The sequence below is a fragment of the Bufo bufo genome, chromosome 6, assembly GCF_905171765.1.
Source record: "Bufo bufo chromosome 6, aBufBuf1.1, whole genome shotgun sequence".
In the NCBI taxonomy this organism is placed as follows: Eukaryota; Metazoa; Chordata; class Amphibia; order Anura; family Bufonidae; genus Bufo; species Bufo bufo.
Window position 1 is genome coordinate 234,372,631 of NC_053394.1, and position 14,311 is coordinate 234,386,941.

At 47.9% G+C, this 14,311-nt stretch overlaps 1 protein-coding gene across 1 annotated transcript in view; it reads right to left on the minus strand.

Annotated features, from left to right (window-relative positions):
- The window catches only part of NCOA4 (nuclear receptor coactivator 4), a 33,984-nt gene extending 20,024 nt beyond the window's left edge, over window positions 1–13,960 (minus strand). The window contains exon 1 of the mRNA XM_040438872.1: window positions 13,819–13,960. The gene's annotated coding sequence lies outside the window, so the exon portion shown is untranslated. The remainder of the gene's footprint in view (window positions 1–13,818) is intronic.
- Window positions 13,961–14,311: the final 351 nt, after the last annotated feature.

The window sequence follows — 14,311 nt, forward strand, 5'->3', positions numbered from 1 at the left end:
CCATACCAGCCAGTCTTGAGTGGGACTCGCAGACTCCTCCCTCCTCCCATTGCAAGCATGGATACATGCTGGAGCTAACTGGTGAGTTGTTTGTGAGTCGCCCTCATGCTCCGGTAATTTGCCCACTGGCTCCTGGTATTGCCCATACGGCCCAGTTAGGAGAGTGTTAGGTCCCAAGCTACTTGAGAAACCTTGGCGTGGTGCCCGGGCTTAGACATGTTCTACACCGTAGGACATGTTGACTAATCTCTCAATTTTAAAACCAGTTTGAGGGTTTAGAAAGACCGCAGCGTGCACCTGTCTTTGCTATTTTGTTATATATATATATATATATATATATATATATATACATACACACACACACACACACACACTGAAGAAATATGGTGGCACCAGCAAAAATGAGAAAAAATGAGGGTGCACGTTCACAAGGAAAGAGACTTCTTATCCCAATAATAGATGAGAAAATGAACAGCACTCCTATAGATGATAAAAAATGTCTCCTTTATACACCCGTGCGGAGCAACGTTTCGGCTCAGCACTAGAGCCTTTTACAAGGCCTTGAAAAAGGCTCTAGTGCTGAGCCGAAACGTTGCACCGCACGGGTGAATAAAGGAGACATTTTTTATCATCTATAGGAGTGCTGTTCATTTTCTCATCTATCTATCTATCTATATATACACACACATACACACACACACACATATACAGTCCTGATCAAAAGTTTAAGACCACTTGAAAAATGGCAAAAAATCATAATTTACATTGTCGGATCTTAACAAGGTTCCAAGTAGAGCTTCAGCATGCAACAAGAAGAAATGAGAGTGAGACAAAACATTTTTTGAGCATTCAATTAATTGAAAATAACGATTAAACTGAAACAGGCTGTTTTTCAGCTGATCCAAATTTTAGGACCACATGCCTTTAAAAGGCCAAATCTGTGCAAAGATGTGGATTCATTGTCATTTTCTGTCAGGTAGTCACACATTGTGATGGCAAAGGCAAAAAAACTCTGCCTTTTTTAATGTGGTCGGGTTGTTGAACAGCATAAGCAGGGTCTTTCACAGCGCGCCATCGCTGCTGAGGTGGGACGCAGTAAGACAGTCATTTGGAATTTCTTAAATGATCCTGAGGGTTTTGGAACAAAAAAGTCAAGTGGAAGACCCAAATAAATTTCATCAGCACTGAGCCGGAGGATCCAATTGGCTATCCGTCAAGACACTGGACGATCCTCGACCCAAATTAAGGCCCTTACTGGTGCTGACTGCAGCCCCATAACCATCAGACGACATCCGAGACTGAAGGGCTTCAAAAACAAAAAACGTCTTCAAAGACCTCGTCTCCTTGAACGCCACAGAACTGCTCGTTTGGACTTTGCAATAGAGCACCAAACATGGGACATTCAAAGGTGGAAGAAAGTTTTATTCTCTGATGAGAATTTTTTTTACCTTGATGGTCCTTATGGTTTCCAACGTTACTGGCATGACAAGCAGATCCCACCTGAGATGTTTTCTACGTGCCACAGTGGAGGAGGGCGCCATAATGGTATGGGGTGCTTTTTCCTTCAGTGGGACAATGGAGCTTCTGGAAGTGCAGGGGCGTCAGACGGCCGCTGGCTATGTCCAGATGTTGCAGAGAGCATTCCTCATGACTGAGGGCCCTCATCTATGTGGTAACAACTGGGTTTTTCAACAGGACAACTCTACAGTACACAATGCCCGCAGGACAAGGGACTTCTTCCAGGAGAATAACATCACTCTTTTGGCCCATCCTGCGTGTTCCCCTGATCTAAATCCAATTGCTGCCACTGAGGAAGGGGTAAGAGGTCCCCAAAATGCATCTGGCGTGAACAGCTGAGAACTCCCACCGGACTAATAAGAGGCCTCTACAGTATATGGATGACTTAAAAATCTTCTAAAGACTTTCGAATGATTGGAGCGCTCCAAATAAAATAAAACTTTCAGATCCAACTTTCGGCACCAGTTCCAGCTGCGAGATACAAGTTAGACTTCCGTCACAGACCACGTGATATGCCGGCGTCTGCCTGAACAGCGTGGAAGAATACGTATAGCAGCGATTCCTACATCGGGTATGTAATGCCGCATCTTTGGACACACTAAACTGCAACCCATCCAGGAGCAGGTAAGACCTGTACATCCTCTCTGTATAGTGCAAATCAGCACTTGACTTACCACCATGTGCAGTAATTGGGTCCGGACATTTTACAGCAATAACATTTAGGACCATTCATCCCCATTAAGGACGCTTTGGTCTGCAAGCCGCAAGCCACAATCATATAATCAAATAGCACTATTAAAGAGGACCTTTCACTAGTTTAAAAACTAAAAACGAACTATATCAGTGGGCAGAGCGGCGCCCAGGGGTCCCCCTGCACTTACTAGTATGTCTGGGCGCCACTCCGTTCGCCCGGTATAGGCTCCGGTGTCTGCAGCTCCCTCTGTTGTACTGGGCGGAGTTTTTGTATTAGGGTTGTCCCTTGCTGCAGCGCTGGCCAATTGTAGCGCACAGCTCATAGCCTGGGAGTCCAGCCGTCTGTGATCTGACCTAAATACACTGCTCAAAAAAATAAAGGGAACACAAAAATAACACATCCTAGATCTGAGTTAATTAAATATTCTTCTGAAATACTTTGTTCTTTACATAGTTGAATGTGCTGACAACAAATCACACAAAAATAAAAAAATGGAAATCAAATTTTTCAACCCATGGAGGTCTGGATTTGGAGTCACACTACAGGCTGGTCCAACTTTGATGTAATGTCCTTAAAACAAGTCAAAATGAGGCTCAGTAGTGTGTGTGGCCTCCACGTGCCTGTATGACCTCCCTACAATGCCTGTGCATGCTCCTGATGAGGTGGCGGACGGTCTCCTGAGGGATCTCCTCCCAGACCTGGACTAAAGCATCTGCCAACTCCTGGACAGTCTGTGGTGCAATGTGACGTTGGTGGATAGAGCGAGACATGATGTCCCAGATGTGCTCAATTGGATTCAGGTCTGGGGAACGGGCGGGCCAGTCCATAGCATCAATGCCTTCGTCTTGCAGGAACTGCTGACACACTCCAGCCACATGAGGTCTAGCATTGTCTTGCATTAGGAGGAACCCAGGGCCAACCGCACCAGCATATGGTCTCACAAGGGGTCTGAGGATCTCATCTCGGTACCTAATGGCAGTCAGGCTACCTCTGGCGAGCACATGGAGGACTGTGCGGCCCTCCAAAGAAATGCCACCCCGCACCATTACTGACCCAATGCCAAACCGGTCATGCTGGAGGATGTTGCAGGCAGCAGAACGTTCTCCACGGCGTCTCCAGACTCTGTCACGTCTGTCACATGTGCTCAGTGTGAACCTGCTTCTATCTGTGAAGAGCACAGGGCGCCAGTGGCGAATTTGCCAATCTTGGTGTTCTCTGGCAAATGCCAAACGTCCTGAACGGTGTTGGGCTGTAAGCACAACCTCCACCTGTGGACGTCGGGCCCTCATATCACCCTCATGGAGTCTGTTTCTGACCGTTTGAGCAGACACATGCACATTTGTGGCCTGCTGGAGGTCATTTTGCAGGGCTCTGGCAGTGCTCCTCCTTGCACAAAGGCGGAGGTAGCGGTCCTGCTGCTGGGTTGTTGCCCTCCTACGGCCTCCTCCACGTCTCCTGATGTACTGGCCTGTCTCCTGGTAGCGCCTCCATGCTCTGGAGACTACGCTGACAGACACAGCAAACCTTCTTGCCACAGCTCGCATTGGTATGCCATCCTGGATAAGCTGCACTACCTGAGCCACTTGTGTGGGTTGTAGACTCCGTCTCATGCTACCACTAGAGTGAAAGCACCGCCAGCATTCAAAAGTGACCAAAACATCAGCCAGGAAGCATAGGAACTGAGAAGTGGTCTGTGGTCACCACCTGCAGAACCACTCCTTTATTGGGGGGGTCTTGCTAATTGCCTATAATTTCCACCTGTTGTCTATCCCATTTGCACAACAGCATGTGAAATTGATTGTCACTCAGTGTTGCTTCCTAAGTGGACAGTTTGATTTCACAGAAGTGTGATTGACTTGGAGTTACATTGTCTTGTTTAAGTGTTCCCTTTATTTTTTTGAGCAGTGTACAATGAACAACCTATCACATAGAAAGATGAAAGGCAGAAGGAATGCTCCCAGACAGCTTCTCACTAGTCTGCAGAACATCTCACTGGCTGTTGTTGCAGCTCGGCTTGTCATTCATTGTGTCAAGACGTACTGTATTTTTCGCCCTATAAAGACGCATTTTTCCCCCCCAAAAGTGAGGGGAAAATGTCCCTGTGTCTTATGGGGTTAATACTAATGAGCGCTTCCATTATAGTACCGGAGGACCAGGAAGCGGTGAACGCTCTGTACTCACCGCTTCCTGGTCCTCGGCTGTCGGCTGTGCACAGCGTGAGGGCGCTCTGTGACCTCACGTTGTGCGCGTCAGATCACAGCACAGCCAACAGCAGGAGGTAGAGGATCGCGATGTAGGTGAGGAGCGGCGGCATCCAGGAGCAGGAGAGGTAAGTGTTTTTTTATTTTATAAAACATGAGGCTGCTGGGGGTATAATGGCTGATATGGGTACTGATGAGAGGCATGGGCTCTTATCAGAGGTCTAATTGGGGGTCATTTACATTGGGGTCTGATTTGAGGTCATTGGGCTCTTATTAACATTGGGGCTGTCAGCTGAGGTTTGATTAACGTTGGGGGTCTGACCTGAGGTGTAATGAAAAATATTTTTTTCTTATTGTCCTCCTCTAAAACCTTAGGTGCGCCTTATGTGCCGGTGCGTCTTATAGGGCGCAAAATATGGTAATCAGAACTTAGAAGAAGCCCAGGAAAGGTCTGCAGATAGAGCCACCTCAGGAGGAGTCATGTCAAAAACTAAAGCAGTCAGCAAATTGACAAAAACAAAAGCTTTAAGTTACAGAAAAGATTTATGAGCAGAAATCCTGGACGAGAGCCAGGAAGAAAATATACCGTACTCCAAAAGGCCTCATGCACACGACTGGATTTCATCCATGTGACATCTGCATTTTTTGAACACTGACCACTCATATCTATGGGACACGCACACGCCCGTATTTTTTGCAGATCCGTGTGGCTCCACGAATTATGGAAGATGTCCTATTCTGGTCCGCACTGTGGATGAGACTGGCACTTTCTACTTACGGGAGTGAGAAAATGCAGAATGCAGGGAAGGTATTTTGAAGATGAAAATAAGAACACGTGTGCATGAGGACTAATATGTCAGCACTTGTCTGGTTAACCTTGGTACTGCTGAGGCCAGTGACTGGCTGCAGCAGTATCCAGTCTGCACGAATGGCTGCAGCAGTGGAGGATCATATACATTCTTTTATGACAGTTGCTGGCTTGGGGGAGATTTGTTTATTACTTTGGACAACTGGGTTATCCGAGATGCTGCAGAATCCTGTGCGGCCGGCACTTCTGGGATCACGTCGATCCCAGCCTGGGATTACAACTGGCAGCATGTCCGCGAGTCTGAATCTCTACTAGCGCTGCAGGGTGCTTTGAGGCTTACTTCACACATAAATTTGGTTCACGTTTTTTCACTTCAAAAACCAACACAAAAAATGCTTTTATTTCACATGACATGCAGTTTTTATTGCATTTTCTTGGGCTCTATGTAACCCCCCTCCGATGTCACTGCCTCTGGATCTCTATTAAAAAAAGCCCATAAAATAGCAATACACATTGACCCATGATTTTTTTTAAGCAGAAAAAATAAAATGGATATCTATGGCACAAAAAAAATAAATAAAATGGGACTAAACACATTTTGGTCACATTTCATAATTTCCATGGTCTTACAAAGAAGAATGAGGTGGTGCCTGAAAAAAAAACTACTTTCACTCTAAGGCTGAGTTCACACGGGCGAGTTTTCCGCGCGGGTGCAATGCGGGAGGTGAACGCATTGCACACGCACTGAATCCTGACCCATTCATTTCTATGGGGTTGTGCACATGAGCTGTGATTTTCACGCATCACTTGTGCGTTGCGTGAAAATCGCAGCATGCTCTATATTGTGCGTTTTTCATGCAACACAGGCCCCATAGAAGTGAATGGAGCTGCGTGAAAATCGCAAGCATCCGCAAGCAAGTGCGGATGCGGTGCGATTTTCACGCACGGTTGCTAGGAGACGATCGGGATGGAGACCCGATCATTATTATTTCCCCTTATAACATGGTTATAAGGGAAAATAATAGCATTCTGAATACAGAATGCATACTAAAATAGCGCTGGAGGGGTTAAAAAAAAATTAAAAATTATTTAACTCACCTTAATCCACTTGATCGAGCAGCCCGGCTTCTCTTCTGCCTTCATCTTAGCTGTGTGCAGGAAAAGGACCTGTGGTGACGTCACTCCGGTCATCACATGATCCATCACCATGGTAAAAGATCATGTGACGGACCACGTGATGACCGGAGTGACGTCACCACAGGTCCTTTTCCTGCACACAGCTAAGATGAAGGCAGAAGAGAAGCCAGGCAGCGCGATCAAGTGGATTAAGGTGAGTTAAATAATTTTTTATTTTTTTTTAACCCCTCCAGTGCTATTGTACTATGCATTCTGTATTCAGAATAATATTATTTTCCCTTATAACCATGTTATAAGGGAAAAATAATACAATCTACAGAACACCGATCCCAAGCCTGAACTTCTGTGAAGAAGTTGGGGTTTGGGTACCAAACATGCACGATTTTTCTCACGAGAGTGCAAAACGCATTACAATAATTTGCACGCGCACGGAAAAATCGTGCATGTTCCAGCAACGCACCCGCACCTTTTCCCGCAACGCCCGTGTGAACTCAGCCTAAGGCCTCTCACACGAGCGTGACTGATAAGGTCCGGATGCGTTTAGTGAAACTCGCACCATTTTGCAAGTTCAGTCAGGTGGTGCAATGCGTTTTGATGCGTTTTTCATGTGCGTGATAAAAAACTGATGGTTTACAAACAACATCTCTTAGCAACCATCAGTGAAAAACGCATGGCATCCACACCTGCTTCAGGATGCAATGTGTTTTTCACTGAAGCCCCATTTACTTCTATGGGGCCAGAGCTGCGTGAAAAACGCTGAATATAGAACATGCTGCGTTTTTCACACAAGGCAGAACTGATAAGTAAAAAAAAAACATGTACACGGACCCATTGAAATGAATGGGCAGGATTCAGTGCGGGCGCATTGTTTAGTTGTCTGCATTGTTAATGGACGCAGTAGTAAGGTGCTGCAAAGCCATTAAAGGGATTCTGTCACCTCGTATAACACAAATTCAGATTTTAAACCAGTCATGCTCCACAGCTTACCTTGAATCGGCTGTGCTGTTCTATATTGTAATCCGTCCAGTAGTTTTGCAGAAAAACGACTTTTATAAAACCCTGAAGGTGCCCAGAGGGGCGTTATGTTCCCCTTTGTGTGCCCAGTAACGCCCCTCTTACACAGTGCCCAAAGCGCCTTCCTCCAGAATCCCTAACCGCCCACAGCGTCTCATCCCTCTCCTCCCCCTCCCTGACGGCCGAGCGAAGTCTCGCGCAGACGCAGTACCCACTGAGGGCTGCGCCAGTGCGATTTACTGGAGACTGAGGGAAGAGCGAGCATCGGACGTCACTGGGCTCGGCGCATGCCCAGTGACGACGATGAAGCTCCTGCCCTCAGTCTCCAGCAAATCGCACTGGCGCAGCCCTCAATGGGTACTGCGTCTGCGCGAGACTTCGCTCGGCCGTCAGGGAGGGGGAGGAGAGGGATGAGACGCTGTGGGCGGTTAGGGATTCTGGAGGAAGGCGTTTTGGGCACTGTAAGAGGGACGTTACTGGGCACACAAAGGGGAACATAATGCCCCTCTGGGCACCTTCAGGGTTAATTTGCATAATTATAAAAGTCGTTTTTCTGCAAAACTACTGGACGGATTACAATATAGAACAGCACAGCCGATTCAAGGTAAGCTGTGGAGCATGACTGGTTTAAAATCTGAATTTGTGTTATGAGAGGTGACAGAATCCCTTTAAGGCCTCACGCACAGGACTGTACTTTGTATCAGTATGTCTGTTCATTTCTAGTAATGGAGTGAGAGAAATGCAGATTGCACAAGGAAGGTGTCTGTAATTTACAGATCCGCAGTTTGCGAACCGCAATATGGACATGTGCATGAGGCCTTACAATGTAGACCGTCTAAACCGTGCAGTCTCATTAGTGTAACAATGGCGACAGCGCGGTGTGGACGTATCCTACAGCTATGCCTAGACGGATGATCACTAGCGTTAAATAGACCAGTCCTGTATGGAGACTTACTGGAGGTTCTCCAGGGTATGGACACTTAGTGGGATACGAATATGCAAAGAGGTATCTCCCAAGGAAGAGAACCATCCCGCTAGCGCCACCTCTTGGAAGTGGCTCCCTATGGAGCATTGTTTCCCATGGAACATTACTAGTAAGGCTACTTTCACACCTGCGTTAGGTGCGGATCCGTCTGGTATCTGCACAGACGGATCCGCACCAATAATGCAAACGATTGTATCCGTTCAGAACGGATACGTTTGCATTATTCATTCAAAAAAAAGTCTGTCAAAACGGATCCGTCTTGACTTACATTGAAAGTCAATGGGGGACGGATCCGTTTTCAATTGCACCATATTGTGTCAGTGAAAAACAGATCAGTCCCCGTTGACTTACATTGCAAGTCAGGATGGATCCGTTTGGCTCCGCATAGTCAGACGGTCACCAAAACACTGCAAGCTGCGTTTTAGTGACCGTCTAAAAAAACGCAACGGAGACCAAACGCAGCCAAACTGATGCATTCTGAATGGATCCTTATCCATTCAGAATGCATTGGGGCTGAACCGATCCGTTTTGGGCCGCTTGTGAGAGCCCTGAAACGGATCTTACAAGCGGACCCAGAAACGCCAGTGTGAAAGTAGCCCAAGTCTCCATACAGGACTGGTCTCTTTAAGAAGACTCAGCATCCTGCCCAAGTCTAAATAGAAAATGAAAAGTGCAAGCTCAATGACCTGTCATATGTAAATTAAAAGCTGCTATTAACCCTTTCGCTACCAGCACCATACATGTACGGCACTGGTGCTGTCTTTAAACATGGCACCAACTCGTGCATGCAGCGGGCGCCCATAGCTGGCGGTACTCTGCTGTTTCAAACCGTATGACTTATTAAATGGTGGCATTATAAAAGTAGGGATCGACAGATATTGATTTTTTAGGGCCGATACCAATAATCTGTGAACTTTCAGGCCGATAGCTGATATTTTATACCGATATTCTGTGAATTTTCATAAAAATAAATAAAAATTCCTACACAAATCTGCTAAAAATGAATATGTTTATTGTTAACGTGTAGTTTTTTTTAATTATAAATCTTTCTTTTTCATTTATAATTAATATTTCTTTGTTTTTTCTTTTTTACTAACAGCCCCCTTAGGGACTAGAACCCTTGTCCTATTCACCCCGATAGATCTCTATCAGGGTGAATAGGACTTCACACTGTCCCTGCTGCTCTGTGCCCTGTGTACACAGCAGCATGGAGCTGACTATGGCAACCAGGGCTTCAGTAGCGTCCTGGCTGCCATGGTAACCGATCGGAGCCCCAGGCTACACTGCTGGGGCTCTGATCACAACTGCTAGTGAGGAGGAGGGGAGCCTGTGGCCACTGCGACCAATGATTAATACTGGGGTGCTTAGGTAGGGGGGCGCACTGCGCCACCAATGATTTATACCGGCTATGTGATTCTGCAGCCAGCTCCCGCCTCCTGTATATGAATTAATGAGAGAGTTATCTTCATTGGTGGCGCAGTGGCCACAGACCCTCCCCTCCTCTTGTCCTCCCTCCTCTCATTGGTGGCAGCGGCACAGGGGGAGGGAGAGACACTGCTTCCTTCTCCCCTGTGCTGCTGAGGGAACACTGAGAGCGCTGTCAGCAGTGCGATCTGTGTTCCCAATACGTTATCGGTATATCGGCAAAATAGATGCCGAAACCGATAACGTTCAAAATCCTGAATATCGTCCGATAATATCAGTAAAACCGATAATCAGTCGATCCCTATTATAAAGTACAACTTGTCCCGCAAAAACATGCCCTCATACGGATACGTGAATGGAAAAATAAAAAAGTTATGGCTCCAGGAAGACAGGGAAGTAAAGTTGTGCAGTCCTGTTTGACACTGTATAAAACTATATTTTTCTGAGAACATGTCACCGGCACGTACCGTCTATATACAGTAGGTTATACGGCCATACCGCCTTATAAAAGTATGCTTTACTGCAGGGTCAGAATGTGCCCTTTAGTGCCATTATACACAGGCAGCCATGTACGCATTAGGCTACGTTCACATCTTCACATGCAGCCGTATTTGTCCTTCTGAAACCTGCCATTTATGCCAGAAACACAGCTAGATCCCATTATAGTCAATAGGGGACCGGCGGTAATCTGTTGAACGGAAGCGGGGGATGAATGAGATCCATACCCGGTCAGTTGTGTGTGTGGATTTTCCGTGCAGATCCCACCCTTTGCATTGCACAAGGTAACACATGGGAATTCTGGTGCAGAAACGCAGGGAAATCTGCCCGAATATCACAAACTACACTGCCGAGTGCACGGTACCTTTAGGCCTGATTCACGAGACTGTGTCGGCCGTATCTCCTGGACCTGAACTGCCGACATCATAGTAAGGCAGAGGATCTGAAAACCAGGCCAACACGGTTCCGTTTTGTCCCCATTCATTGTCAATGGGAATAAAACTGACCAGGATGCTTTCCGTTCCATTTTTTGACCGGACACAAAACCACTGCAGGCGAGCATCACTGACTTACGGTACATTGATTTTGCTGCCGGATCCGGTTTGTTCCGTTTCAGTGTAACACAACAAGCACGTCCTAATACATCCGGATGTGTTAAAGAGGACCTTCCTGACATGTCTGTTTAATAAGCTTCATACAGTCCCCATGTAATATCAATTCTGGAGCATCTATTCTTACGGCTCCATGTAATGTCGTGCCATTCCTGTGTTATTTCTACTAGAAGTTCTGAGTCAATTACTAGCAGTCTGCAGTAAGGGTACAGAGGGGGAGGTAACCAGTTGGGGGCGTGTACCTCTATCCAATCAGTGCTGCCATTTTCAGTCTGTGCAGTTACACCCCCAACTGGTCCCCTCCCCTCTGTACCCTTACTGCAGACTGCTAGCAATTCACTCCGAACTTCTAGTAGAAATAACACAGGAATGGGATGACATAACAGAGCCGTAAGAATAGATGCTCCAGAATTGATATTACATGGGGAATGTATGAAGCTATTTAATCCCTTCTGGACCGGGCTCATTTTAACCTTAAAGGGATTCTGTCACCAGGATTAACGCTATAGCGATATTTATATGTGCCCATCAGTCTCCTTGCGGTGTTTAAAATGATCCCACTGTTACTGCTCTGTGTGTGTTAGATTCTTATAAAAACCGATCTTGATACGTAAATCCCCTCTGTCAGGAGCCCAAGGGGTTGTCCCACATCTGTTGGAGCCCAGCACCGCCTACCACTTAATTTATTCACTCCACTTGCCCTGACGTAATTTCTTCTCAGTGCCGTAGTCTCGCACAGGTGCAGTAGACACTGTACGCCCGTGCGGACTACTGGCACCTGCTTCGACGAGTCAACTGCGCATGCGCCGGCTCCCTGCGCACCACGCTGGCACCGGAAAAGGGAGCATGCACAGTTAACTCGTCGAAGCCGGTGCCAGTAGTCCGCACGAGCGCAGACTACAGTGTTGTGCAGCCTCTGCACGGCATCGGGCTGCCTTCTGAGACATCGAGTCCCCGCCACAGCAGTGCAGGGACTCGATGGGCTCCCTCAAACACAAACCCCTTCTATGCCGCGGTGTTAATCCGCAGCCATCGCCGATACGGGGAGTCACAGGACCCCCATCGGCATTGACCCAGGGTGCCTGCTGATTGATTTCAGCAAGCACCCAGTTCCGATGGGGCGTACAGGTACAGGAGTGTCCTTAAGTACCGGGACATCAGGGCGTACCTGTACGCCCTGTGTCCGTAAGAGGTTAAACAGACATGTCAGGAGTGGTGAAAGGTCCTCTTTAACATGAAACAGAACTGTTTTGGACCGGATTCAAGATCATCTTCCGAATCTCAAAACCGAAAACCAAAACACAAGTTTGAGACAGGCGTCATACTGACTGTATGGAACGACGGGTCCGGGAGATGCACCCGACACAGGGGCCATGTTTCTTGGACCGGACATGGTCGTGTGAATCAGGAGTGAAGCTAATAATCCGATACCAACCCTCCCATGAGCGTCTTGCCTCTCAGCCCAACCTGCACATACTGTATGTGTGTGGTACCAGAACCGAGATGATCACTAACAAGACAGCGGCCATAGCAGTAAGTGCAGGGCACTGCCAATGCTCTACAGCAGGGGTGCACAACCTGCGGCCCTTCATATCATTCTGGTGACAGACTATTATGTCTTGTGGCTGCTCACATGCATTTTTCATGTATTTTCCCATTAGATGGGAATCATGTAGGTGTAACCAGACATTTATAGTATATACTGTATGTACAATATGCCATAAATACAGTATTTCAGTTGGTAATACCCCTTTAACTTTTAATTTTCGGCCCTTGGGATTCCTTCAGTCTGACAATGTGGCCCCTAACCAGGAAAGGTTGTGCACCCCTGCTCTACAGGAACGGGTGCCATATAAGACTGTGCTGTCTGCACCAGCGCATGCAGCCATATTTGAAGGGTTCAGCAGTCCGCAATCCACAACATACGGCCAATGTTCTATGTGCACCCGAAAGCCCACAGAAGTGCTTCCGATCCGAGGTTTAGGCTACATTCACACAACATGGATACCGGTGCTCTGACAGATTGCTATACCCTCGTCACTTCCGGTGACACGGCCGCACTGGAAGTGATGAGAATCAGCTGGAGGAAGGGGTGTGCGGTGCTGCGCAAGCGCAGATCCATGGGTAAGTCAAAATTATAGCACAGCTGCGGGAGAAGCGCCCACTTAATGCGCACACTGTGCCTGCGCACTCAGGGGTAGGGAGATCTGATGGAACATTTTGCACTGACAAATCTACCTCCCCTGAGTGCGCACGCGTGGTCGACGAGAGTATATAGCCGCGCGTGCGCACCCTCTCCTACCCAGCCGTGACTCCAGGCGCAGTGTGTGCCAGCCGGTTTTGCGCATGCGCATTAAGTGGGTGCTTCTCCCGCAGCGGTGCTATAATTTTGACTTACCTGTGGATCTGCACTTGCGCAGTGCCGCACACCCCTTCCGGTGCAGCCGGGTATAGCATTCTGTCACTACACCGCCGTGTACGTTCCACATTTTGCAGAGCGCACAGAACTGGCGCTATATAGTAAATGCTCAATCAAGAATAGGACACACTGTATTTTTGGGGGGCTGCAGAACGGAACTACAGCTGGCACACGGTGTGCTGTCCGCATCTTCTGCGGCACCATTGAAATGAATGGGTCCACGCCCTACAGAAGGGATGCGGAAGTCCTATCAGTGACCGTACGGTCCACAATACGGACCCCGAGTACAGCCGTGTGGGCTCCGCTTCTGTGACCGTATGTCCGGGGATACAGGTCCAGTCGTTACTCACAAACCCCTTAGGGCCCACCCACTACAGCTAGAGCCGGCACGCATGCGCAGATGCGATCTTGCTCCAAAGGGCAGACTATAACCCACACGACGCCAGCACTAGGTTATTTGGGCCGGTGACGCTCACATACAGTAGAGGAGGGTTGACATATCACTCACCGTTTGATGTCAGTGACACACTGGCCCTTTAGTTACACAACAAACCGCCCCGGGGACCGGAACCCGGTGCTTCGGTACCGTACAGAGAGCCCACAAGCCAGCTGGAGAAAAGAAAGGGAGGGCAGAAACCTCGCGAGATGAGATCTCGTCCTTAGCTTAGAAATATTAGTGATTCCGTGCTGCCTCCTGGTGGTTGGGAGAAGTTTTACAGGAGGTCCAGTCACAGAAATCTCAATATGATAATATTTGTAGGGGAGGCTAATTCCCCCCACCTTGTGTGTAAAGGGCTGGTGTACACTGACATGTGCAGCGACCTGCTGGGCAGTGCGTGGAGGATGGGAGTGGTAGTTGTGCCAGTGGCAATCTCTCCCAGGGGCTGTGGAGTGACTGGAGGGCACACCCTTTGTACCCTCAGGGCAGACCCTGGTGTTGGGGCTTCTGGCTGATGGTAGTTGGGCTACCCCTGATGTGAGATGTTGGTCTGAGTGCAAGA